Raw genomic sequence first — 27,578 nt, forward strand, 5'->3', positions numbered from 1 at the left:
TCAATTGAACTGTATGCCGCTTTCTTTTAGAATGTCCTGTTTTTCATTAAAATAATCTCTAAACCACTCTATATGTTCAACCTTCTGCTTAACACTCAGATATGGGTTTTTGGAAAGGCCACAGGTCATCAAATCCATGAAGTGGCGAATTGGTCCTTGTTTTGGAAAATCCTCCAGGTATTTATCCAGAAATATATGTTCATGAAATTCTGAACCATCATCATCAAAACCTGCTTCGTTGTTAGTTGGGAACTCCTACAATTTCCCCTCTTTTGTCAACTGGATCATCTCTTCAAAACCATTCTGAAAGTGTTGCTCTTTGACTGCCACTAACTGCTCAGAAAATTCTACATCCCAAAGAGAAGGTGCTGCCTCTGTTTCAGGTGCCTCTTTAGTAACTGCCTTAAGCTCAAAAATATTAAGCCTCTTCCCCTTGAATATATTTTTCCTAAAACTTTTTCTCAGATCAGCAGCCTTCTCTTGGGCAACAAAATCATCAGTCCTTTCATCAAACTGAATCTGATGCACTGGTCTTGTGCTAACTCTCGCTGTGGCAGATCTGGCAACTTTCATATCTGATATGATGCTAGTGAAACTAATTTTGGGTGTCTCTCCATCCTTCTGTGCCCTCGAGTCTTCCTCGTGCTGCTGGAGCTGCTTGAGCAGCTCTGACTTGTTCATCTGCTTAACAAAAGGGAGAGAGTCTGCAACCGCGGATGCAGCAGCCACAACTCAGGGACTCACTTCTCTTTGGGGGTCATCTTCTGGAGCTTTCTGAAGTCTGCCAGTTGAAGCCTCCAAACTTTTAAGTTGGCTTCTGTTGGGTGGCTTTGTTGTTTGTACATTTACTGTGCTTAATTCAACTTTCATTCCCTTAAGAATCTTTTTACGTATTCTCCTTTACACTGTGTTGGCTCTCTGTCTCCTTGGAAATCTCACGAGTTGGAACAGACTGCTCATCTTTCTTGCTATAGATCACGCTGTTAGTGACAAAATATCTTTGGATATTATTTTTTGTCCTGACTGTGTTCATGCAGAGACGCGAGTAGCACGATGGCGGCCGCCAATACCTCTGGGCCTCCGGAGCACAAAAGGAGGCGGGAAAGGGGGCGAAGAGGGAGGAGCGGAGAAACAGAATTGGGCACACAGGGGCGACAACGCGTCCTCTACATATTGGATATTTTTAAAGCAGTATTGCTCATAGCAATATGGGGATGAATGTAAGGAAATGGAATTTTGATTTGATATCTACTGCTTTTGACTGTTCATCATCTATCTCCTCTTCATTGGCAATGAAATGGTGAGTTTCCTTTGGAAAACTACCCTTTGTTTCTCATGCTCTCTTGATTCTACCCTTTTCTAATTAAGAGGAATGTGACTCCCTAGGCCAATCAGACGCTTCCTGTTGGGAATTTGAATCTTGAGCAGCATGGTGAGTATAACAAAATGTTTGGAGCTCATTTATCCCAATAATAGTGGCCTGAAAAGTCCAATCAGTTCGGCTGCCTTGGTCCCAGAAGATGCCTTGTGTCTTGTCCTCTGTATTACCTGATTACACTGCTTTCCTTTATTTGTGCCATACCAAATTCTTCCAGTAACTTTGCCCTCCTTTTCTAAGTTAATCAGAATTGTTTTCTGCACACAAGTGCCTAACCAACTGGTGATTTTTATACAGAAAGCACATGGAATAATAGGTAAATCTTTTCATTTTTTCTAATTTCAATTTTTAATTGTTGTTTTCATAGAAATACATTTTATATTGGAGTATAGTTGCTTTACAATATTGTGTTAGTTCATAGTGTACAGCAAAGTGAATCGACTATACGTATACATATATCCACTCTTTTTTGCATTTCTTTCTCACTTAGGTCACCACAGAGCATTGAGTAGAGTTCCCTGTGCTACACAGTAGGTTCTCATTAGTTATCTATTTTTTACGTAGTATCAATAGTGTATATATGTCAATGCCAATATCTCCCAATCCATCCCATCCCACCACTTTCCCCCTTTGTATACATATATTTGTTCTCTACGTCTGTGTCTCTATTTCTGCTTTGCAAATAAGATCATCTATACAAATTTTTTCAGATTCCACACATATACCTTAATATATGATATTTGTTTTTCTCTTTCTGACTTACCTCACTCTGTATGACAGTCTCTAGGTCCATCAAATGACCCAATTTCATTCCTTTTTATGGCTGAGTAATATCCCATTGTGTATAGGTACCACATCTTCTTTATCCATTCCTCTGTTGATGGATATTTAGGTTGCTTCCATGACCTAGCTATTGTAAATAGCACTGCAGTGAACACTGGGGTGCACGTATCTTTTCAAATTATGGTTTTCTCTGGGTATATGCCCATTAGTGGAATTGCTGGGTCATATGGTAGTTTTATTTTTAGTTTTTTAAGGAACCTCCATACTGTTCTCCATAGTATCAATTTACATTCCCACCAGCAGTGTAGGAGGGTCCCCTTTTCTCCACACCCTCTGCAGCATTTATTGTTCAGAGATTTTTTGATGATGGCCATTCTGACTGGTATGAGGTGATACCTCATTGTAGTTTTGATTTGCATTTCTCTGATACTTAGTGATGTTGAGCATCTTTCATGTGTAATGAAATTTCTGCTTGTGCTAAATTTATCTACTGCAGTGGTTCCAAAAACTGGCTTCAAATTAAAGTCAATGAACTTTAAAAGCATGTTAATTGCCAATTAATTCAGACTGTTGAACATGAAGACCAAGCAAAAATGTGTTTTGTTTGTTTGTTTTATTGTTGTTGTCAGTGCTTTTCATTTTAGCTTATTGTTTTAAATGTGGTTTTATTCTCTTATTTCAAAGAAAACATCTTTTATTGTGAGTTCTAAAATAATATTCCATATTCCCCTCCCTTTTCCTAAGGTCATACAGTCTTAAAGTATGGTTTAGCTCAATTTTTATAATATCTTTTATCTTGGGTCAGTAGTAGTTTTATTTGTTTCATTTTTATAGAAAGATTTGTAAACAGTAGAAAATACCAAATAATTTATCAAGATTTGTATTGAAAAATGTAGTCCCCTGACTCTTTCATTTCCTATTCCTATTTTTCCTTCTCTGTCTTTGAACTAAGATTTTCCTTCTGGTATTTATTTCATATTATTAAGTAAATAGTCATTTTTTCCTAATTTTTCAATTTTACATAATAAGTATTGTAATTATATTAGTCAGTGTTTTTCAGAGAACCAGTACCAATGGGATATATATTATTATTTATATTATTATTGTATAAGTATTATATTATCTTACTATATATGTTCTTATTGTAGGATATATATCAATTTATTTATTTATTATATATTTATCATTTATTTGTATACATATTATAAGGAATTGGATCATGTGATTATGGAGGCTGAGATGTCCCAAGATCTGCAGTTGGCAAGCTGGAGACCCAGAAGAGCTGATGGTATAGGTTCTAGTCTGAGTTTGAAGACAGAAGACCAATACGTTATCTTGGAATCAGTCAGCCAGAGAAAGCAAATTCTTTCTTACTCAGCCTTTTTATCCTAGTCAGGCTTTCAATGGTTTGGATGAGGCCCACCTACATGGAGGAGAGCAATTTGTTTTACTTAGTCTACTAATTTGAATGTTAATCACATCTAATTATGCTAAGAAGTGAGCAAATAATGTGTGATCTCTCATCTATCTATCTATCTATCTATCTATCTCCCTCTCTCTCTCTCTCTCTCTCTCTCTCTCTCTCTCTATCTTTGGAGCTGGAGCCCCATCCCTTATTCAATGCTGTCACTACTATTGGGTTCATGTCACTCTAATTCAGTTATATTACCCTAACGTTGCCCCTGTCTCCTTCACAGAGGCAAGGTTCTGTAAGCAATTGTTTAGCTTTCTTTTGGTTATGATTAATGATTCTTGGCTTTGGAGTATATTTTACCCAGTAAGCAAGACAAAGCCAGATAAAGAGGAATCTCAGTCTCAAAATCAGTGTCATGGAAAATATTAGTGATTAATAAAATTCCATCTGACAACAACTTAGATATGCAATATGTTAAATTGGAAATAACAATGAAAATAAATAAAAAGAATATCTTTTCTCATGTTCTCAGTGAAAGAAGTCCAATAAAAATTCAGCAAACTTCCTTAACACCCATACACGTTTCCCGATTATTTTGTTTTTTGATGTGTTCTCTCATAAAAAATAGCTACGCCCTTTGGAATATGATTGATTCCATGTTTTGGGGCAGGAAAAATTTAATTTGAACTTTGAATATACTATTATTGCCAGAAGGAAGGATTCTTTCAAGGCTGCCTGGTGGGAGATGGCTAATATTAAAAAGACAAAAGGAACCATATTAAAGGGGCTTATAATGGCTGACTGTGACAATTTTAAATTAATGATGACAGGAAAAAACTCTCAGAATTAATGGAAACAAATTCAGTTCTTCAAAGGCCATGATTTCATAGTAACATATGAAACTGAGAGAACTTCCCTGGTGGCACAGTGGTTGAGAATCCATCTATACCAATGCAGGGGACATGGGTTTGAGCCCTGCTCAGAGAAGATCCCACATGCCGTGGAGAAACTAAGCCCATGAACCACAACTACTGAGCCTGCACTCTAGAGCCTGTAAGCCACAACTACAGAGTCCACACTCCTAAGAACCCATGCTCTGCAACAAGAGAAGCCATCGCAATGAGAAGCCCGTGCACTGCACCAAAGAGTAGCTCCTGCTCGCCGCAACTAAAAAAATAAAAGCCCACTCAAGCAATGAAGACCCAACACAGCCATAAATAAATAAGTTAATTAATTAATTTAAAAAAGAAAGTGAGAAATTAACATAAAGTGTATTCATTGCAATACAAAAGTAGGAGAGTATTATTGTATACACATTAACTGTTTTTTCTATTAAGTATATGTTTTTTATAAACTGCAAAGATGTACATGTCCTTATTTCTCTCAGAGTAATAGAGAATAATAAATTCTGTGGTGGGGGGAAGGAGTGTTACTTATGCAAATAATTCTAGAGAGGTTAGTGGCTGTACCATGATCAAGAAAAATAAAGTAGTCCCAATGCCGTGTAAAATAGACAGGTAGATGAGGGTCCTGCAGTGTGTTTCAGTTTGGTGTATTGGCTAAATTGTTCCATAGAGGAGAATTTAACATGTAGATGTGATCCTTCATCTAGCATGAAAGAACATCTTTTGAAGGACCTACTAAATGGAATTACATACAGATAAAATATCCTTATGTTTGCTTGTTTGTTTCTGTTTTTTCCCAACATTTTTATCCTAGTAAAATACACATAACATAACATTTACCACTGTAACCATTTTTAAGTGTACAGTTCAGTAGCATTAAAATACATTCATGATGATGTCCTACCATCACCACCATCCATCTCCACAACTTTTCATCTTCTATAACTAAAATTCTATACAAGGTAAACAAGAACTCCCCATTTGCTCATTTTACCCCAGCCTCTGGCAACCATCATTACATTTCGTCTCTATGATTTTGACTACTCTAAATACCTTATATAAGTAGAGTCATACTGTATGTGTCTTTTATATGACTGACATATCATTTAGCATAATGACCTCAAGGTTCATCCATGTCATAGCATATGTCAGAATTTTCTTACTTTTTAAGTCTGGATAATATTCCATTATATGTATATACCACGCTTGCCTTATCCATTCATCTGTCAATGGATACTTGGGTTGTTTCCACATTTTAGCTATTGTGAATAACGCTGCTATGAACATGGGTGTATAGACATCCATATAATTTTAATAATATCTAAGAACAGACAAAACATTAGATTATATAATACTTACTAAAAATAAGAGTGTTCATAATTTGTCTCAAAAGCTAGGTTAAAAAAGTCTTACAGGCGTACCTCAGAGGCATTGTGAGTTTGGTTCCAAGCCACCACAATAAAGCAAATATCACGATAAAACAAGTCATACAAATTTTTTGTCTTCCCAGTGGGTATAAAACCTGTGTCTTGTGTTTACATTATTCTGTAGTCTATTAAGTGTACAGTAGTAGCATTATGTCTAAAAAAATAAGGTTCATATTTTAATTAAAAATTCTTTATTGCTAAAAAATGAAAACCATCATCTGAGTCTTCAGCAGGTCATAATCTTTTTGCTGGTGGAGGGTCTTGCCTTCATGTAGATGACTGCTGGCTGAAAAGAATGGTGGTTGCTGAAGGCTGGGGAAGCTGTGGGAATTTCTTAAGACAAGAATGAAGTTTGCCCCATTAATTGCCTCTTCCTTTCGCAAACGATTTCTCTGTAGCAGGCCATGCTGTTTGATGGCATGTTTCTCACAGTAGAACTTCTTTCAAAATTGAAGTCCATCCTCTCAAGCCTGGCTGCTATATAATATTCTAAATCTTTTGCTGTCATTTTCATAGTATTTTGTTACATGTTACAATTGTCATGATACAATTTTCATAGTATTTTCACCAGGAGTAGATTCTATCTCAAGAAATCACTTTTTTTGCTCATCCATAAGAAGCAAATCCACATCCATTAAAGTTTTATTATGGGGTTGCAGCAATTCAGTCACATCTTCAGGCTCCACTTTTTTTTTTTTTTAACATCTTTACTGTAGTATAATTGCTTTACAATGGTGTGTTAGTTTCTGCTTTATAACAAAGTGAATCAGCTATACATATACATATATCCCCATATCTCCTCCCTTTGTGTCTCCCTCCCCTCTAGGTGGTCACAAAGCACCGAGCTGACCTCCCTGTGCTATGTGGCTGCTTCCCACTAGCTATCTATTTTACATTTGGTAGCGTATATAAGTCCATGTCACTCTCTCACTTCATCCCAGCTTACCCTTCCCCCTCCACTTCTTATTCTAGTTTCTTGTTATCTTGACCACTTGTTACTCCACTGAAGTTTTGAAGCCTTCAAAGTCATTCACCAGAGTTTGAATCAACTTCTTCCAAACTCCTGTTAATATTGATATTTTGACCTCTTTCCATGAATCACAAATATTTTTAGTGGCATCTAGAAGGGTGAATCCTTACCAGAAGGTTTTCAATTGGCTTTGCCCAGATCCATCACAGGAATCACTATCTTTGGAAGCTGTCGCCTTAGGAAATGTACTTCTTAAATAATAAGATCTGAAAGTCAAAATTACTCCTTGATCTATGGGCTACTGAATGGATGTTGTCTTAGCAGACATGGAAACAACATTAATCTCATTGTACATCTCCAACAGGGTTCTTGGATGACCAGGTATGTTACATTGTCAATAAGCAGCAATATTTTGAAAGAAATCTTTTTTTTTTTTCTGAATAGTAGGTCTCAACAATGGGCTTAAAATATTCAGTAAACCATGTTGTAAACAGATGAGCTGTCATCCAAGCTTTGTTGTTTCATTTATAGAGCACTGGCAAATAATACTGCTGTTTGGATTTTAAACAATCTTTACATCTTTATGTTGTCTCCTGACTTCTGTTTTTCAGTGTATGTGCTCAGTTATCCACTGAAAACTGAAGCCCTCCTATTTTAGTCAAAACCATACAAAAACTCTAGAAATTATCAAGCCACTAACAACAAAATATCAGAAAGAGAAATTAAGGAGACAATCCCATTTACCATCACATGAAAGAAACTGAAGATAACACAAATAGATGGAAAGATATACTGTGTTCTTCAATTGGAAAAATCAGTATTGTCAAAATGACCATACTACTCAAGGCAATCTGCAGATTCAATGCAATCCCTATCAAATTACCAATGGTATTTTTCACAGAACTAGAACAAAAAATTTAAAAAATTTTGTATGGAAACACAAAAGACACTTAATAACGAAAATAATCTTAAGAAAGCAGAATGGAGCTAGAGGAATAAGGGTCCCTGACTTCAGACTATATTACAAAGCTACAGTAATCAAAACGGTATGGTACTGGCACAAAAACAGACATTGAAGTATGTACATTGTTTTTTAGACATAATGCTATTGCATGCAATAGATTATAGTATAATGTAAACATAACTTTTATATGCTCTGGCAAACCAAAAAAAACTGTGATTTGCTTTATTGCAATATTCACTTTAGTGCAATGGTCTGGAACCAAACCCACTATATCTCCTAGGTATGCTTGTATGTCAATGAAGAAATTGGGTTAGGACCAGCAAGGAAGTGATTTACTGAGACTTGAAGTAAAGATCACTCAATAGAAGTAAAGATCACTCCTCCATGCCCTGTTCCCACTCTGTTCCAGGTGCTTATTCTGAGAATCCCTTGTTTTATAGCTTAATTTCCAAGCATGTGTCTCTACCTTCACGTGTGCCCCCTGAACCTGCCCTCCACAAAGTGGCCAGAGTAACCTACCTCAAATGTTCAGTAAATATCCCAATTCTCTGCTGAAAACTCTGCAAAAATATTTTATCATCCATGGAGAAAAAGTTAAATTTCTTAACTCAAAAGATGAGATCCTGTTCCCTGTCTATCTCTAGCTTCACATTCATAGCACTGTATGCCTCACACTTAACCTTTTACCAAATACTGAGCTGTTTTTATTTCACACACATAATGCAGAGGGAAATTGTATCTGCTTCTCAGGATCGTTTTAAAATGATATATCTAAAGAACTTAATATTTGCCTCAAGGAAAGTGCCCAATAAAATGACCTTTTGAAAATTAATAGTATATTGTTAATTCCATATATGACTTCCTTCATTCTGTTTCCTCCCTGTGGGACCCCATCAACTCCCCTGTCCCCTTCCCCTTTCTTGATCTTGTTAACTCCGACTTCCTTCCCTCCCCCACACCCCTCCCCCAACACATCTCACAGCTCATGTCCTTCAAGAATAGATACCTACCTGCTGTTTGCTGCCCCAGGCTCCTTTTATCATTAAGATATAAAGATATCCTTCTGAAATTTTATCTTTCCCACTTGTCTTTCCCACTTCTCTGGATTTGTCTCGAGAACAGTAATGAAGATTTACTCATTTTTGCATTCTCAGCTTTCAGCATAATAAATGGCACCCGATAGGAACTCAATATTTTTTAACATAAGATACAGCACTATTAAAGAAGTGATACTTGAAACACCCAATGTGCACAAGAAAAGCTAAAAATTATTGCAAAAATATTAACTTATTTCATACATGTTGATCATTGCTGAGTTATGGCAGTCACTGTTTTGTTTTGTTTCAACAGCTGTCTATTCTGAAGCAGTGCACAACTAAATATGACATGCAAATGTTGTAGTAGTTCTTACACAGGCATACTTCAGGTTTGGGTCTTCTGACATATTTCTTTCTGTTAATTAAATCAGAATATCTGGAAGAAATAAATTCAAAATCCCACAGAACATTTTTTGCTGCTTGAAACTGGGAATTAAGTCAAAGAAATACAGACTAAATTAAAAAGAAACCATACACAGAAATAATACATAAAGGAATGTAAACTGTTTGTTGTTGTTGTTTTTTAATTTCAAGTAATTAATCTCTGGTTTAAGTTCTGAAATGTATTTGAAACCCATAAATAGGAAACTATTGTATATTTTTGACCCAGTCTCATCTGATTGCCTGACTTGTTACTCTAGTAAATTGGATATTGGTTAATTGCATACCTTATCAATCTGCAAGCTGCACCAGACGCTCTTTAAAATGTAATGATTCTAGATAAATACTGTTGTGGTTTTCATTTCAATTTTTGATCACATCATAATAATACAATATCTTCTCATTACATTTCACTATAGATCATGTCCTGACAATTTTTTTTCTAACCTGCTTACCAAATGTTTCTTTTTGCAGTATTACATTTTGTTAAAGTGGGAGTGCTTTAGAGTAGGTGACATCCTTCCTAATCAGAAGCTATTGTTAGTCATCAAAATTAACTTAAGTCAATGGAATAAAAAAAAATGCAGAATAGCATTCTATTAGATTGACCTTTGAAATGTTTTCATTTGTATAAGCAAATTTAGTAACCAAGGTCTTTAAATACTCACTATTATTTTTTCCTCCTTTAAGGGTAATACAGATGAGTTTTGGCAGCCACATAAGAAAATAGGGTATCTCTTGGAAAATATAGGGTGTCATCTTGTAAATATAGGTAACCATATAAAAAATATAAATGCTATTGTGTTTAAAGAAATAGAAATGTGATGAGTAATATATACATGAGCTTGAAATGCTGTTTCAACTAAATTCCATTTTTTGTCATTATAAAAACTGAATTATACTCATATTAAGAAAGAAATATATATTTTTAAAAAGTAAAAAATTCACCAAGACTAACTTTCATTCTTCTTGTGTACATATATATTTTTACATATCAGGTTTTTTCTCTTTATTGATCATAAGCCATTAGTAAATATTATGTCACAAATCATAACAATCCATTTAATTCTCAATAGTATCAAAAATAAATTATAAATAGCATACACAAAATTAACAGCTTCAAGAAACGTGTGTTTTCTTTTTGAAGAAAACGTAAATCAGAAATTACAAAGGATAAAGGTGACAAGTTAAAAGCGGATATATATACACTACTATGTATAAAATAGGTAACTAATGAGAACCTGCTGTATAGCACAGGGAACTTCACTTCACTGTACAATAGAAACTAACACAACATTGTAAAACAACTATACCCCAATAAAAAAAGAAAGAAAAAAATATAAAAGCTGGTATAACTTGCAAAGGCAGTGTTAAAATATGTATCTCTAGTCAAAAGATGTAAATATTTTCTCTCTGTTCACTTGGCTTCCATTGTCTCATTCTCGCTTTTCCATGGTATCTTAGTTTTTTCAAGGATATGCCCGTTCCCCACACAACTCATTTGCTTTAAGGCAATTTGATCTTAACTTTCAATCTACAAGTGCATCCTGATTTAGTTAGTCCACTCAATACTTCTAATTATTAAGCCACCACAGTTAGGTAGGAGTGACCTAAGCCAGTCCAAATAAAAGTCACGTCTTTTGTTTAGAATGCTGGAACAAAGATGCTCTCCCTTTCTGTGTGCAGGATGGAGTCTGATGGGATGCCTAGAACTCCTGAAACCATTTCGCTACCATGAGATAAGTGGCCAGAACAAAAAGTTGACCCATAAAGGAGAGAACACCAGAGAGAATTAAGACAGAGATCTGATAAAACCGTAGCTGAAACCCAGACTTCTTGCTGTTTGAACCAATAAACTTCCAATATTTATTTGCTAGGGCTGCTGTAACAAAGGATGACAAACTGGGTGGTTTAAATGACAGAAATTTAATGTCTCACAGTTTGGAGGCTAGAAGTCTTTTTTTTTTTTTTTTTTTTTTTTGCGGTATGCTGGCCTCTCACTGTTGTGGCCTCTCCCGTTGCGGAGCACAGGCTCAGCGGCCATGGCTCACGGACCTAGCCGCTCTGCGGCATGTGGGATCTTCCCGGACCGGGGCACGAACCCGCGTCCCCTGCATCGGCAGGCAGACTCTCAACCACTGCGCCACCAGGGAAGCCCGAGGCTAGAAGTCTGAATCAAATAAGCTCATGATCTGAGAATCCAGGCACTTTGGATTTTGGGGGGATAATATCAACTCACTACATTCTGCCCTCTGGCCAACTAAAATTCACATACTTCCCATGTGCAAAATACATTCACCTTAACATCCCCGAACATTTAACCCAATCCAGCATCAATTCTAAATCAAAAATCTCATCTAAATATCATTAACTCATAAGGTTCCTAATCTTACCATCTAAATCATCTATATCAGGTATGGGTGAGACTCTGGAAATGTGCCATCCTGGGTCAAGATTTCTCTCCATCTATGGACCTGTGAAACTAGAAAACATGCTATCAGCTTCCAAAATACAATGGCGAGACAGGCATAGGATAGACATTCCTATCAGGAGGAGGAATTAGAACGAATAAAGAGGCCAGAGGTCCCTAGTAAGCCCAAAACTTGGCAGGAAAAGTCCCAGTAGGAAAATCTCTGAGAATAATTTTCTGTGGCTTGTGATTTGTTCTCCGGGTCCATAGCGACAATAGACCTGCCCCCTCTGCCCTCTGTTTCTGCCACTATTTTCTCAGAGTCATTCTTCCTTTTTCTTAAAGTTAGCACATATTCACGGCCTAGTAGCTCCATTAGCCTATATCTTGCCTGTAGAATCCCAAAGGTCTGACAGCCTTCCTACATTTTAGTCTTTTTGTCTCTTTCATTCCTAGCTGGAAGTGTTTCCGCTGGTGTAATATTCTCAACATCCATGCCTGTCTTCTATGCATGAGAAGGGCATCCACATCATTAAACAAACAATAGCTCCATAGTTCTTTGCTGGATAATCCCTTCTCTACTCTGGGCTTCTGTTGAGATGGCTGATGGGAGTCATGAATCACAGCCTAATCTTCTTAGCAGACGGTTGTCCTTGTCTTTCCCTCTAGGACATGTTTTCTCAATAGTAAATTTCCTAATTTTAGCATCCTTCACTATCTGGATAGAACGAGAATATACCAATGATCAGGGGCTGGTTCTTTTTTTTTTTTTTTTGCGGTACACGGGCCTCACTGTTGTGGCTTCTCCCATTGCGGAGCACAGGCTCCGAACACGCAGGCCCAGCGGCCACGGCTCATGGGCCCAGCCGCTCCGCGGCATGTGGGATCTTCCCAGACCGGGGCACAAACCCGTGTCCCCTGCATCGGCAGGCGGGCTCTCAACCACTGCGCCACCATGGAAGCCCGGTTCTTTTTTACTAAAGAGTTCCTTCCTCAATTTATCTCTTTCCTTTTGCATTTTACCATAAGCAACAAGGGAAGCCAAGCTGACTTTCAACATTTTGCTTAGAAATGTCCTCACATAATATCCAAGTTTATCACATACAAGTTCTACTTTCCACCAAACTTCCAGTCAAATTTTCTGCCATTTCTATAACAAGAATTGCCTTTTCTCCAGTGTCCAATAACATGTTCCTCATTTTCTTCTAAGGCCTCACCAGAGTCATCTTTGATGTTCCTATTTCTACCAACATTCTGTTCATGTATATATATATATATATGTATTATATAGATTATATATAAATATATATATATATATTATCTAAGATGATAGAAGCTTTCTTCTATAGTGTTCCTCACTTCTTTCTGAATCCTCACTGCAATCACATTTAATTTCCAGATTTCCAAAATTCTTCTCTTCAAAGCAATCTAAGCTTTTTCTTAGAAAAACCTAAAAATTCTTCCAGCCTCTATCTATTGCTCAGTTACAAAGCCACTTCCACATTTTTAGGTGTTTGTTACAGCAGTGCTCTACTTCCCAGGACCAAAATCTGTACTAATTCTCTAGGGCTGCTGTAACAAATTACCACAAATTTGGTGAGTTAAAATGACAAAAATATATGGTATCAGAGTTTTGAATGATAGAAGTCCGAAATCAAGGTGTCAGCAGGGCCATGGTATTTTGAAGGCTCTATGGGAGAACTCTTCCTTGCCTCTCCCTCAATTTTGTAACCTTGGCTCTTTGTAACCTTGGGGCCTCCTGGCTTGTAGCTGCATCACTCCAATCTCTGCCTCCATCATCGTGTGGCTTCCTTCTCTATATCTTTCTGTGTCTTCTATTTTTATAGGAATACTAGTGATTGGATTTAGGGACTACTCCAAATCCAGGGTTATTTAATGCAAAGATCTTTAACTACTTACATCTGCAAAAATGGAAGATTTGAATTTGAGGAGAGGGGACACTATTCAACACATTACAGTTTGCATGTCATAACGTTTTGCTTTCATTTTATTTTACAGGACACCCCAAATTGTTTTCTTGTACCTTTTTCTTTACCACAATCTCCAAAGGATGACTGTTTCTATTCACCCTTTTCTCTCCCCAGGAGTACTGTTGTTGGTAGACTGTCTCCTTAAGTTGTAAACACATTTTAGATTTGCCCTGTATCTTGTGTTAGAAAATATCAAAGCACATTTTCATTATTTTTTTAATACATAGAGAAAACTTTTTCCTTCTGGGAATAATTTTACATCTTTCTTAACTTTTCCAGAAGTTGTTTTCATATCTACTTGGTTCTCTGAAATTATTTTTGTTGATGGAGCTTGAGGAATTGTTCTACCAGAGATTTATCATTATTTTTCTACTTATAGTAATTTGAAGTTTAATCAACTGCCATGTCCTCAGCTACTTTCTCCAAAGTCTGCATTTTAATAAAAATATTAACCATAGACTATAGTTTATTATAAAGGTATATTTGAAAGCTTTCTGAAGTAGACAACTAGAAATAACCTTATTATTATTTTAGATTATATTATTTGTTTAATTATATGCTGGTGAAATTATATAATTGACAAATACCAGTTCTTGTACAATTAAGTAACACATGCATAAGAGAGGTGACAAACAGGTGTGTGTGAAGTTAGGAATACAAAACAACAAATTCTTGAGTAAAAAGTTGGAAACAAAGACTTATGCAGATGCTTCTAAAATAAACAGATTTCAGGACTTCCCTGATGGTCCAGCGCTAAAGAATCTGCCTTCCAATGCAGGGGACTCGGGTTCGATCCCTGGTTGGGGAAGTAAGATCCCACATGCCGTGGGGCTACTGAGCTTGCGGACCTCAACAAGAGAGCCCACGTACCCTGGAGCCTGCACACCACAACTAGAGAGAAACCTGAGAGCCACAATGAAGATCCTGCATGCTGCAACCAAGACACAACGCAGCCAAAAACATAAAATAAAATAAATAGATTTCTCTGTTAGCTAAATCATAGAGTTTTGACTGTGGTTTAGGGTGTTCATTAGTACTTTTTTATTACAATTTACAAAATTCTAAGGTAGTTTAAGCAAATGATAACAATTATACGAAAAATAATAAACCATTAGCTCACTTAATTGAAATAGAAAATTAGAGTTAAAATTACTTCAGACATACCTGAATTGAGGTGGCCAATTGGTGATGTTAGACTTTAATTCCTTGCCTTAAATTCAGGATTCTCAGAGTGTATGGTCACAACAGAGGAAGAAGGTATCTCTTCAACCAATGGACCTGGAAATATACACACAAATGATCCAAATTGGCCTCCCTCGGTTCATTGGGCCATTGTCCATCAATATCTGAGTGCAGAAAGGGAATGAGTACCATGATTGACCAAGCCTAGGTAATGCGTCTACTCCTTGACTCAGGTTGATGACATTGTCTTTACCTGAAACACACTGACTCAGCAAGATTATCATGGAATTGTGGAGACACTGGAAAGAAAGAAATGTTAAGCCATGTTACTTCTCTCAACCACTTAACTCCAGAATAAAATATGAACATTGATTTTCTATTTGAAATTGTCACAAGCGACCAGGCATCCTTTTGAATACTAAAAGTATATGTTATTGCTATTTTGAAACTGTTGTTTGTTGGATTAAATTAAAAATTATGGTATAATGACTATGCTATTATTTCTTTTTTGATCACATTCCAAAGCTGGAATAATGTACTTCAGGATTACTTTGTTCTCATCCTCTAGTTCCTGGGAGTGTGGCTCAGAGAAAGACTGTCTGGTCACTATTAATCAGGTGGCATATGGGCTGATGCATCCAGTCTGAAGACCTCAAAACAGAATCTCTCCATGAAGAGATTTATATAACCCTGCTGATTTTGGCTCTGTCATGTTCATCTTGTTTATTAATACAGGTGCTACTGTCTTCTCTCTACATGCAGACAACTGGGGAGAAATTAGTGAAGTTCTTTTTTGGACTACATCTCTGTGCAGCGTCAAAAATTGAAAAGTCCATTATTTTCCCTTTTGATAATCACAGACTGTTTAAGGAGCAAATAAGCTCTAAGAGTTAGAAGGAAGGAAATTGCAATCTCAAATTTCCAAATTTCAGTTGACTGAGATATAAAGGCAAGAAGAAATAGAAGCTAATTATGAGTTTAATTGCTGGGAGAAAATATCACAGTATGGAATATGGTTATCAAATATCTGCCTTTTCCCTCATATTTATTTCTGGGAGTGAAGCAAACTAATTTTTCTGATGCAGTGGCTGTATTTACTTAGCAGAGCAAAATGAGTAAGATATGTATGCAATTACAAACACTTAAAATAATGACAGGGTTATTGATTAATTACTTAACCAATAGGAGCAATTGAGACAATGCACAATTGTAATTTTTATTCTACTCTTTTCATTTATAATTTTGCCGTGAGCATTTTCCAATATCATTTGCCTTGTCAAAATATTTTTAGGGGGACCTTGAAGATGGCGGAAGAGTAAGACGCGGAGATCGCCTTCCTCCCCACGGATACACCAGAAGTACATCCACACGTGGAACAACTCCTACAGAACTCCTACTGAAGGCTGGCAGAAGACCTCAGACCTCCCAAAAGGCAAGAAACTCCCCACGTAACTGGGTAGGGCAAAAGAAAAAACAGAGACAAAAGAATAAGGACGGCACCTGCACCAGTGGGAGGGAGCTGTGAAGGAGGAAAAGTTTCCACACACTAGGAAGCCCCTCCGCGGGCGGAGACTGCGGGAGGCAGAGGGGGGAGTTTCGGGACCGCGGAGTAGTGCACAGCGACGGGTGCGGAGGGCAAAGCGGGGAGATTCCTGCACAGACGATCGGTGCCGACCAGCACTCACCAACCTGAGAGGCTTGCTGCTCACCCACCGGGGCGGGCGGGGCTGCGAGCTGAGGCTCGGGTTTTGGTTTTGGACGGAGCTCAGGGAGAGGACTGGGGTTGGCGGCTTGAACATAGCCTGAAGGGGTTAGTGCACCACGACTAGCCGGGAGGGAGTTCGGGGAAAAGCCTGCACCGGCCGAAGAGGCAAGAGACTTTTTCTTCCCTCTTTGTTTCCTGGTGCGCGAGGAGAGGGGTTTAAGAGCGCTGCTTAAAGGAACTCCAGAGACGGGCGCGAGCCGCGGCTAAAAGCGCGAACCCCAGAGACGGGCGCGAGCCGCGGCTGAGGGCGCGAGCCCCCGAGACGGGCGCGAGCCGCGGCTGAAAGCGCAAACCCCAGAGACGGGCGCGAGCCGCGGCTAAAACCGCGGACCCCAGAGACGGGCGGGAGACGCTAAGGCTGCTGCTGCCGCCACCAAGGGGCCTGTGTGCGAGCACAGGTCACTCTCCACACCCCTCTTCCGCGGAGCCTGTGCAGCCCGCCACTGCCAGGTTCCCGGGATCCAGGGACAACTTCCCCGGGACAGCGCACGGTGGGCCTCAGGCTGGTGCAACGTCACGCCGGCCTCTGCCGCAACGTCACGCTGCCTCTGCCGCCGCAGGCCGGCCCCGCACGCAGTGCCCCTCCTTCCCCCATCCCCCAACCCCCGGCCTGAGTGAGCCAGAGGCCCCGAATCAGCGGCTCCTTTAACCCCGTCCTGTCTGAGCGAAAAAACAGACGCCCTCCAGCGACCTACACGCAAGAGGCAGGGCCAAATCCAAAGCTGAGCTCCTGTGAGCTGTGAGAACAAAGAAGAGAAAGGGAAATCTCTCCCAGCAGCCACAGAAGCAGCGGATTAAAGCTCCACAATCAACTTGATATACCCTGCATCTGTGGAATACCTGAATAGACAAGGAATGATCCCAAATTGAAGAGGTGGAATTTAGGAGCGAGATCTATGATTTTTTTCCCTTTTCCTCTTTTTGTGAATGTGTACGTGTATGCTTCTGTGTGACATCTAGTCTGTATACTCTAGCTTCCACCATTTGTCCTAGGGCTATATCCGTCCATGACTTTTTTTTAAAAATTCTTTTTCTTAATAATTAAGTTTAATTGTAATAACTTTATTATACTTTACCTTCGTTCTTTCTTTCTTTCCTTCCTTCCCTCCCTCCTTTAGACAACGAATCACCCCAAATTGAGGAGGTGGTCTCAGGGAGCAGGATTTATGATTTTTCCCCCTTTACCTCTTTTTGTGAAGGTGTATGTGTATGCTTCTGTGTAAGATTTTCTCTGTATAGCTTTGCTTCCAACATTTGTCCTAAGGTTCTATCCGTCCCTTTTTTTTTTTTTCTAAATATTTTTTAATTCAATAACTATATTATACTTTATTTTATTTTTACTGTATCATCTTTTTTTCTGTCTTTTTTTCCTTCTTTCCCTCCTTCCTTCCTTCCTCCCTCCCTCCCTCCTTTCTTTCCTTCTTTGCTTCTTTCTTCCTTCCTTCCTTTCCTCCTTTCCCTCTTTCTTTACTCATACTTCTACTAATTCTCCCTACTTTTTCTCCCTTTTATTCTGAGCTGTGTGGATGAAAGGCTCTTGGTGCTCCAGCCAGGAGTCAGGGCTCTGCCTCTGAGGTAGGAGAGCCAACTTCAGGACACTGGTCAACAAGAGACCTCCCAGCTCCACATAATATTAAACGGTGGAAATATCCCAGAGACCTCCATCTTAACACCAGCACCCAGCTTCACTCAACGACCAGCAAGCCATAGTGCTGGACAACCTATGCCAAACAACTAGCAAAACAGGAACACAACCCCACCCATTAGCAGAGAGGCTGCCTAAAATCATAATAAGGCCACAGACACCCCAAAACACACCACCAGACGTGAACCTGCCCACTAGAGAGACAAGATCCAGCCTCATCCAGCACAACACAGGCACTAGTCCCCTCCACCAGGAAGCCTACACAACCCACTGAAACAACCTTAGCCACTGGAGACAGACATCAAAAACAACGGGAACTACGAACCTGCAGCCTGCAAAAAGGAGACCCCAAACACAGTAAGATAAGCAAAATGAGAAGACAGAAAAACACACAGCAGATGAAGGAGCAAGATAAAAACCCACCATACCTAACAAATGAAGAGGAAATAGGCAATCTACCTGAAAAAGAATTCAGAATAATGATAGTAAGGATGATCCGAAATCTTGGAAGTAGAATGGACAAAATGCAAGAAACAGTTAACAAGGACCTACAAGAACTAAAGATGAAACAAGCAACGATGAACAATGCAATAAATGAAATTAAAATCACTCTAGATAGGATCAATAGCAGAATAACTGAGGCAGAAGAACGGATAAGTGACCTGGAAGATAAAGTAGTGGAAATAACTACTGCAGAGCAGAATAAAGAAAAAAGAATGAAAAGAACTGAGGACAGTCTCAGAGACCTCTGGGACAACATGAAACGCACCAACATTCGAATTATAGGGGTTCCAGAAGAAGAAGAAAGAAAGAAAGGGACTGAGAAAATATTTGAAGAGATTATAGTTGAAAACTTCCCTAATATGGGAAAGGAAATAGTTAATCAAGTCCAGGAAGCACAGAGGGTCCCATACAGGATAAATACAAGGAGAAACACGCCAAGACACATATTAATCAAACTGTCAAAAATTAAATACAAAGAAAGCATATTAAAAGCAGCAAGGGAAAAACAACAAATAACACACAAGGGAATCCCCATAAGGTTAACAGCTGATCTCTCAGCAGAAACCCTACAAGCCAGAAGGGAGTGGCAGGACATACTGAAAGTGATGAAGGAGAATAGCCTGCAACCAAGACTACTCTACCCAGCAAGGATCTCATTCACATTTGATGGAGAAATTAAAACCTTTACAGACAAGCAAAAGCTGAGAGAGTTCAGCACCACCAAACCAGCTTTACAACAAATGCTAAAGGAACTTCTCTAGACACGAAACACAAGAGTAGGAAATGACCTATAGTAGCGAACCCAAAACAATATATAAAATGGAAATAGGAACATACATATCAATAATTACCTTAAATGTAAATGGACTAAATGCTCCCACCAAAAGACACAGATTGGCTGAATGGATACAAAAACAAGACCCTTATATATGCTGTCTACAAGAGACCCACTTCAGACCTAGAGACACATACAGACTGAAAGTAAGGGGATGGAAAAAGATATTCCATGCAAATGGAAACCAAAAGAAAGCTGGAGTAGCAATTCTCATATCAGACAAAATAGACTTTAAGATAAGGACTATTAAAAGGGACAAAGAAGGACACTACATAATGATCAAGGGATCGATCCAAGAAGAAGATATAACAATTGTAAATATTTATGCACCCAACATAGGAGCACCTCAATACATAAGGCAAATACTAACAACCATAAAAGGGGAGATCAACAGTAACACATTCATAGTAGGGGACTTTAACACCCCACTTTCACCCATGGACAGATCATCCAAAATGAAAATAAATAAGGAAACACAAGCTTTAAATGATACATTAAACAAGATGGACTTAATTGATATTTATAGGACACTCCATCCAAAAACAACAGAATACACATTTTTCTCAAGTGCTCATGGAACATTCTCCAGGATAGATCATATCTTGGGTCACAAATCAAGCCTTGGTAAATTTAAGAAAACTGAAATTGTATCAAGTATCTTTTCCGACCACAACGCCATGAGACTAGATATCAATTACAGGAAAAGATCTGTAAAAAATACAAACACATGGAGGCTAAACAATACACTACTTAATAATGAAGTGATCACTGAAGAAATCAAAGAGGAAATAAAAAAATACCTAGAAACAAATGACAATGGAGACACAACGACCCAAAACCTATGGGATGCAGCAAAAGCAGTTCTAAGGGGGAAGTTTATAGCAATACAAGCCCACCTTAAGAAGCAGGAAACATCTCGAATAAACAACCTAACCTTGCACCTCAAGCAATTAGAGAAAGAAGAACAAAAAAACCCCAAAGCTAGCAGAAGGAAAGAAATCATAAAAATCAGATCAGAAATAAATGAAAAAGAAATGAAGGAAACAATAGCAAAGATCAATAAAACTAAAAGCTGGTTCTTTGAGAAGATAAACAAAATAGATAAACCACTAGCCAGACTCATCAAGAAAAAAAGGGAGAAGACTCAAATCAATAGAATTAGAAATGAAAAAGGAGAAGTAACAACTGACACTGCAGAAATAAAAAAAATCATGAGAGATTACTACAAGCAACTCTATGCCAATAAAATGGACAATCTGGAAGAAATGGACAAATTCTTAGAAATGCACAACCTGCCAAGACTGAATCAGGAAGAAATAGAAAATATGAACAGACCAATCACAAGCACTGAAATTGAAACTGTGATTAAAAACCTTCCAACAAACAAAAGCCCAGGACCAGATGGCTTCACAGGTGAATTCTATCAAACGTTTAGAGAAGAGCTAACACCTATCCTTCTCAAACTCTTCCAAAATATAGCAGAGGGAGGAACACTCCCAAATTCCTTCTACGAAGCCACCATCACCTTGATACCAAAACCAGACAAGGATGTCACAAAGAAAGAAAACTACAGGCCAATATCACTGATGAACATAGATGCAAAAATCCTCAACAAAATACTAGCAAACAGAATCCAACAGCACATTAAAAGGATCATACACCATGATCAAGTGGGGTTTATTCCAGGAATGCAAGGATTCTTCAATATACGCAAATCTATCAATGTGATAAACCATATTAACAAATTGAAGGAGAAAAACCATATGATCATCTCAATAGATGCAGAGAAAGCTTTCGACAAAATTCAACACCCATTTATGATAAAAACCCTCCAGAAAGTAGGTATAGAGGGAACTTTCCTAAACATAATAAAAGCCATATATGACAAGCCCACAGCAAACATCATCCTCAATGGTGAAAAACTGAAAGCATTTCCACTAAGATCAGGAACAAGACAAGGTTGCCCACTCTCACCACTCTTATTCAACATAGTTTTGGAAGTTTTAGCCACAGCAATCAGAGAAGAAAAGGAAATAAAAGGAATCCAAATCGGAAAAGAAGAAGTAAAGCTGTCACTGTTTGCAGATGACATGATGCTATACATAGAGAATCCTAAAGATGCTACCAGAAAACTACTAGAGCTAATCAATGAATTTGGTAAAGTAGCAGGATACAAAATTAATGCACAGAAATCTCTGGCATTCCTATATACTAATGATGAAAAATCTGAAAGTGAAATCAAGAAAACACTCCCATTTACCATTGCAACAAAAAGAATAAAATATCTAGGAATAAACCTACCTAAGGATACGAAAGACCTGTATGCAGAAAATTATAAGACACTGATGAAAGAAATTAAAGATGATACAAATAGATGGAGAGATATACCATGTTCTTGGATGGGAAGAATCAACATTGTGAAAATGACTCTACTACCCAAAGCAATCTACAGATTCAATGCAATCCCTATCAAACTACCACTGGCATTTTTCACAGAACTAGAACAAAAAATTTCGCAATTTGTATGGAAACACAAAAGACCCCGAATAGCCAAAGCAATCTTTAGAACGAAAAAAGGAGCTGGAGGAATAAGGCTCCCTGACTTCAGACTATATTACAAAGCAACAGTAATCAAGACAGTATGGTACTGGCACAAAAACAGAAAGATAGATCAGTGGAACAGGATAGAAAGCCCAGAGATAAACCCACGCACATATGGACACCTTATCTTTGATAAAGGAGGCAGGAATGTACAGTGGAGAAAGGACAGCCTCTTCAATAAATGGTGCTGGGAAAACTGGACAGGTACATGTAAAAGTATGAGATTAGATCACTCCCTAACACCATACACAAAAATAAGCTCAAAATGGATTAAAGACCTAAATGTAAGGCCAGAAACTATCAAACTCTTAGAAGAAAACATAGGAAGAACACTCTATGACATAAATCACAGCAAGATCCTTTCTGACCCACCTCCTAGAGTAATGGAAATAAAAACAAAAATAAACAAATGGGACCTAATGAAACTTCAAAGCTTTTGCACAGCAAAGGAAACCATAACCAAGACCAAAAGACAACCCTCAGAATGGGAGAAAACATTTTCAAATGAAGCAACTGACAAAGGATTAATCTCCAAAATTTACAAGCAGCTCATGCAGCTCAATAACAAAAAAACAAACAACCCCATCCAAAAATGGGCAGAAGACCTAAATAGACATTTCTCCAAAGAAGATATACAGAATGCCAACAAACACATGAAAGAATGCTCAACATCATTAATCATTAGAGAAATGCAAATCAAAACTACAATGAGATATCATCTCACACCAGTCAGAATGGCCATCATCAAAAAATCTACAAACAATAAATGCTGGAGAGGGTGTGGAGAAAAGGGGACACTCTTGCACTGCTGGTGGGAATGTGAATTGGTTCAGCCACTGTGGAGAACAGTATGGAGGTTCCTTAAAAAACTACAAATAGAATTACCATATGACCCAGCAATCCCACTACTTGGAATATACCCTGAGAAAACCAAAATTCAAAGAGAGTCATGTACCAAAATGTTCATTGCAGCTCTATTTACAATAGCCAGGACATGGAAACAACCTAAGCGCCCATCATCGGATGAATGGATAAAGAAGATGTGGCACATATACACAATGGAATATTACTCAGCCTTAAAAAGAAATGAAATTGAGCTATTTGTAATGAGATGGATAGACCTAGAATCTGTCATACAGAGTGAAGTAAGTCAGAAAGAAAAAGACAAATACCGTATGCTAACACATATATATGGAATTTAAGGGAAAAAAATGTCATGAAGAACCTAGGGGTAAGATAGGAATAAAGACGCAGACCTACTGGAGAACGGACTTAAGGATATGGGGAGGGGGAAGGGTGAGTTTTGACAGGGCGAGAGAGAGTCATGGACATATACACACTAACAAACGTAGTAAGGTAGATAGCTGGGGGGAAGCAGCCGCAAGGCACAGGGATATTAGCTCGGTGCTTTGTGACAGCCTGGAAGGGTGGGATGGGGAGAGTGGGAGGGAGGGAGACGCAAGAGTGAAGACATATGGGAACATATGTATATGTATAGCTGATTCACTTTGTTGTAAAGCAGAAACTAACACACCATTGTAAAGCAATTATACCCCAATAAAGATGTTTAAAAATATATATATATATTTTTAATTGCTGCATACTATTTCTTTAAACATCTTTACCATTATTTACTTAACAAGCTTAGTTTATGAATGTTTCCAATTTTTACAAATCCAAAAAGAGCCAAATCTTTTTCTGGGCTTTGAAATACTTCCAAAAGTTTTATTTCAAGAAATATAAGGTTATTAGTATTTTAAAATTCTTAATACATAATCCCAAATGGCTTAAAAAATGATACCAGTTATACTATACTAAATATAAAATTATATAGTAGCAATATTAATCGTAATTATTTGACTTTTTTTAGCTTTTGATTTGCATTCTCACAACTTAATAGTGTTCTTTATATAATTTAAAAAATTTTTAAATTAACATCACTTAAAGATTGTATGCTACATTGGTTTGTGAGGGCTGCCGTAACAAAATACCCCAGATCCTTTGCTTAAACTACAGAAATTTTCTTAAGTTTTGGAGGCTAGAAGTCCAAGATCAAAATGTCAGCAGGTTTAGTTTCCATATTTAAACCATCATTTTTTAATATAAAATCTCAAGTCACCCTTGATTATTATATAACATTTGAAAAATATGGTAAATTATAAAGAAAACCACTCATATAATCCAAAACTCTACTGCCCAGAAATGTGTCATGAAAATGTTGCTCCTTCCTTTTCAGAAATTTTATGTATTTATATCCAACTGAACTTAATTAGGGCCATACTAAATATAGTGCTGTTATTTTTAAATCCTGACATTACATTGGGTACAATTTTCATGAAATAAAATATACTTTAAAAACATACCTTATAAATATTATATATTTTACTTGTATTTCATAATTCACTTATATTTCAAAATTTATTTTATCTTTTCTCCTTTTTATTCAAGATAGGAAATTTTAGTTTTTCACACTTTCAAGTAACACTGTACTGAACAAATAAATTCCTGTACAAAATTCTTATGTATCAATGATAATTTCTAGGTTATACATTCCCAGATGTGCAACAGCTGCCTAGAATTTGAATCTCGCTACCAAGTTTAAAAAAAATCTAATTACAATCCTTGTCATATAATTCCAAAATCTGATTCATCTCAGTGCTGGCATTAGTTCATTGACTTTTCTTATTCAAGTTGCGATTTTCACTGCTTTTGGGTATGGAGAGTGATTTTTTTAAAAAGTGTCCCGGGTATTTTCGCTATTATGTTGGAAAACGGTGAGTCCTATTTAAACCTTTTATTTTAGCAGACAGTCACCTGAAAAGGAAGAAACAGCTTATCCAGGCTAGGTCGGTGGGTGCTTCTAGATGGGGGGAAGGGAGTATCCATCCTGCAGGGACAAAGTGCCAAGCCTTGTGACAAGGTCTTACCTTCTGTGCTGCACAGGTATGTGGAGTCTCTATGTAGGGCTGGTAGGGACAGAAAGTACTTCCTGGACAGATGCTTGTTAGAGCAAGATGCCTTTCACCAGTGCTGCCAGGCCACTCAGAGTCTCAGGTCCTACAGGAAAGGAGAGAGCTTCCCTCGGTTTGCAATTGACCCTCCTCATTGTGGCCGTCAGCAGGATTCCTTTGGATCAAGAGGAGGAATAATCCTCCCTGGGCCACCTTCCATTGCTATGTTGGTAGTCAGAAAACTGTGGGCCATGGTTACTTTTTCTGTTCGGTGGCAATTGTAAGTCATTCTGTTGCCTATGTTGTTACCCCAATCCTGGGTCACTATCCAGTCTGCTTTTCACTTTCCATCTTTAAGCGTTCTTGGTTGCCTCCTCGTGAATTTTTTCTAGGGTTTATAGCTGTGAGAAATGAGTCTACACCACCTTGTAACAGACCGGAAGTCTCTCCATGATATCTTTTAACTAACTATTCCTGAGTTTATGTGTATACTATATTTTTTCTTGTGCCTCTCTTGAATAGCACATTATCACACACATACACATTATCACACACATACACAGTATAAGTCATATCAGCAGTGGCTTCATTACAGATGCAGTCAACTTCACAGCCATAAAATCATGTTTCTTTGAGAAAAAAAAAAAGCGTGAAATTACCTTTAAGAAATATAGACATAAACAAAGGTTTTTACTCCAGGACACAGCATAGTACTCTGAGGGTTTAAGTATCTGACTTAGCAATACTTTGTCACTGTTCTTCAGAGAGGACATTTTCTATCAAAAGGCAAGGTTTTATTGCCTCTAAATGGAATAAAATCCTTTCTGCTTTTTTTCAGTCTATCTTGCCTCCTGTGGCTATTGCAGCTGTCTCAGGCTTCAAATTTGAGATATGTCTGTAGCATGAGTAAAAGAATACAATGTTCTGAACTTGGCTCTTCCATGCTCCTTCTCTGGTTTTCTGCTGAAGCCTCCAGCAAACTCCACTCCTTCTTTGAATTTTCCTTGACGAGAGTCAGTGAGTGACCAGCTGTGCATAATATGAAGATTCTGGAAACAGCATTTATGATGCTCTATGCCCAAGGTTGGAGGTGTCCAGCACATTCTATTTAGAAGGAGAATGGTATAATGGAAAGAACGTGAAATTTGCAAGTAAAGAAAACCTGGTTTTTTAAGCTCTACTTCTTACTAGCTATGCGACATTTTGCAAGAATCTTGAGGCTGAGTTACCCCTTCTGTAAAATGGGGAATAATGCCCCCATATTTTGGAGGAAGATTAGGATTACTGTAAGAAAAAGACGATACACACAGTACAGATTTAATAAACACAGCTATTAAGGTTATGTGCAAAACCACAAGAAAGATAGACACTCAGAACAGCCTCCCAGAGTTGCCAATATGTCTTTCCAGCTCGTTTCTGCCTAGATCTGCTTCTCAGCACATTAGAGCATGAACAAGGATGCTGCCCTTACCCAGTCGATAGTCCATGAACGAGTATTTGTTTATTTATGTCAACCACATTTTTTCTCCTCCTCGGTACGTCATATGAAATTCCCAGAGAGAACTGTAGATGTCTGACATTTTCTGCTCTGTATTTCTAAATCCTACATATGTCTCATTACCCTTCTTCCTACCCAACTTGTTCACACAGTCCCCTTTACGTATAGTTTTTGTGTCTCAGTTGACCTCGAAGTAGGAAGGACATAGCTTGCTCTGTATTTGGTCTCTGAACTGAGCCTCACTCATTTTTTTAACTAGTCCTCATTCTCCATGCTATTATTAACTCTAAAAAATTCTCCTTTCCTTTCCGTACTTGGTTGTCTCCTTTTTGATATCCAGCATGATGCGCATTCGATAAGTAATGGTGATCCTGGGGACAGACACTGACAACGGCAGGGCCGGTAAATGGCTCCACCAGCAACTTGTGCAGTAGCCATGGGAGTAGGCTTTAAAGACAGGAGTAACATCTCAAAACAAACTTCACTTTCTTTATAAGTTTGCCTCGGGATGGTCTGATCATCATGAGAGTTTGGAGACCAATGACTTTTACATAATTTCAGAGCAAAATAAATATGAACAATTGATGCATTTTTAAAGTGATGACATGACTAAGATGGGTCTCATTTGTCCACTCTCCACTTCTGGGTTAGAGACAGCAAAAAGACACATTTGCATGAATTTTGGAAAGTAGAAGTGAAGTGGCAGACATTACTCTCTGAAGGTTAAGTTCAGTGAGAGACTGCAAAGGAGCTGGGGAGTTCCAGCTTGTCCTGGCTCACCCCACTTCATGGCCAGCTCTTCTTCCTGGCTTCTGCCTGACCGGCAATAATCCCAAGAGCACCACTGGAGGAAGAGGCAACAGTCTTCTACAGGCAT

General features: G+C 38.1%; 1 pseudogene; it reads right to left on the reverse strand.

Moving 5' to 3' along the window:
* Positions 1 to 27,578, reverse strand: LOC116756390 (annotated as a pseudogene).

The sequence above is a fragment of the Phocoena sinus genome, chromosome 7 (genome assembly GCF_008692025.1).
Source record: "Phocoena sinus isolate mPhoSin1 chromosome 7, mPhoSin1.pri, whole genome shotgun sequence".
Taxonomy (NCBI): Eukaryota; Metazoa; Chordata; class Mammalia; order Artiodactyla; family Phocoenidae; genus Phocoena; species Phocoena sinus.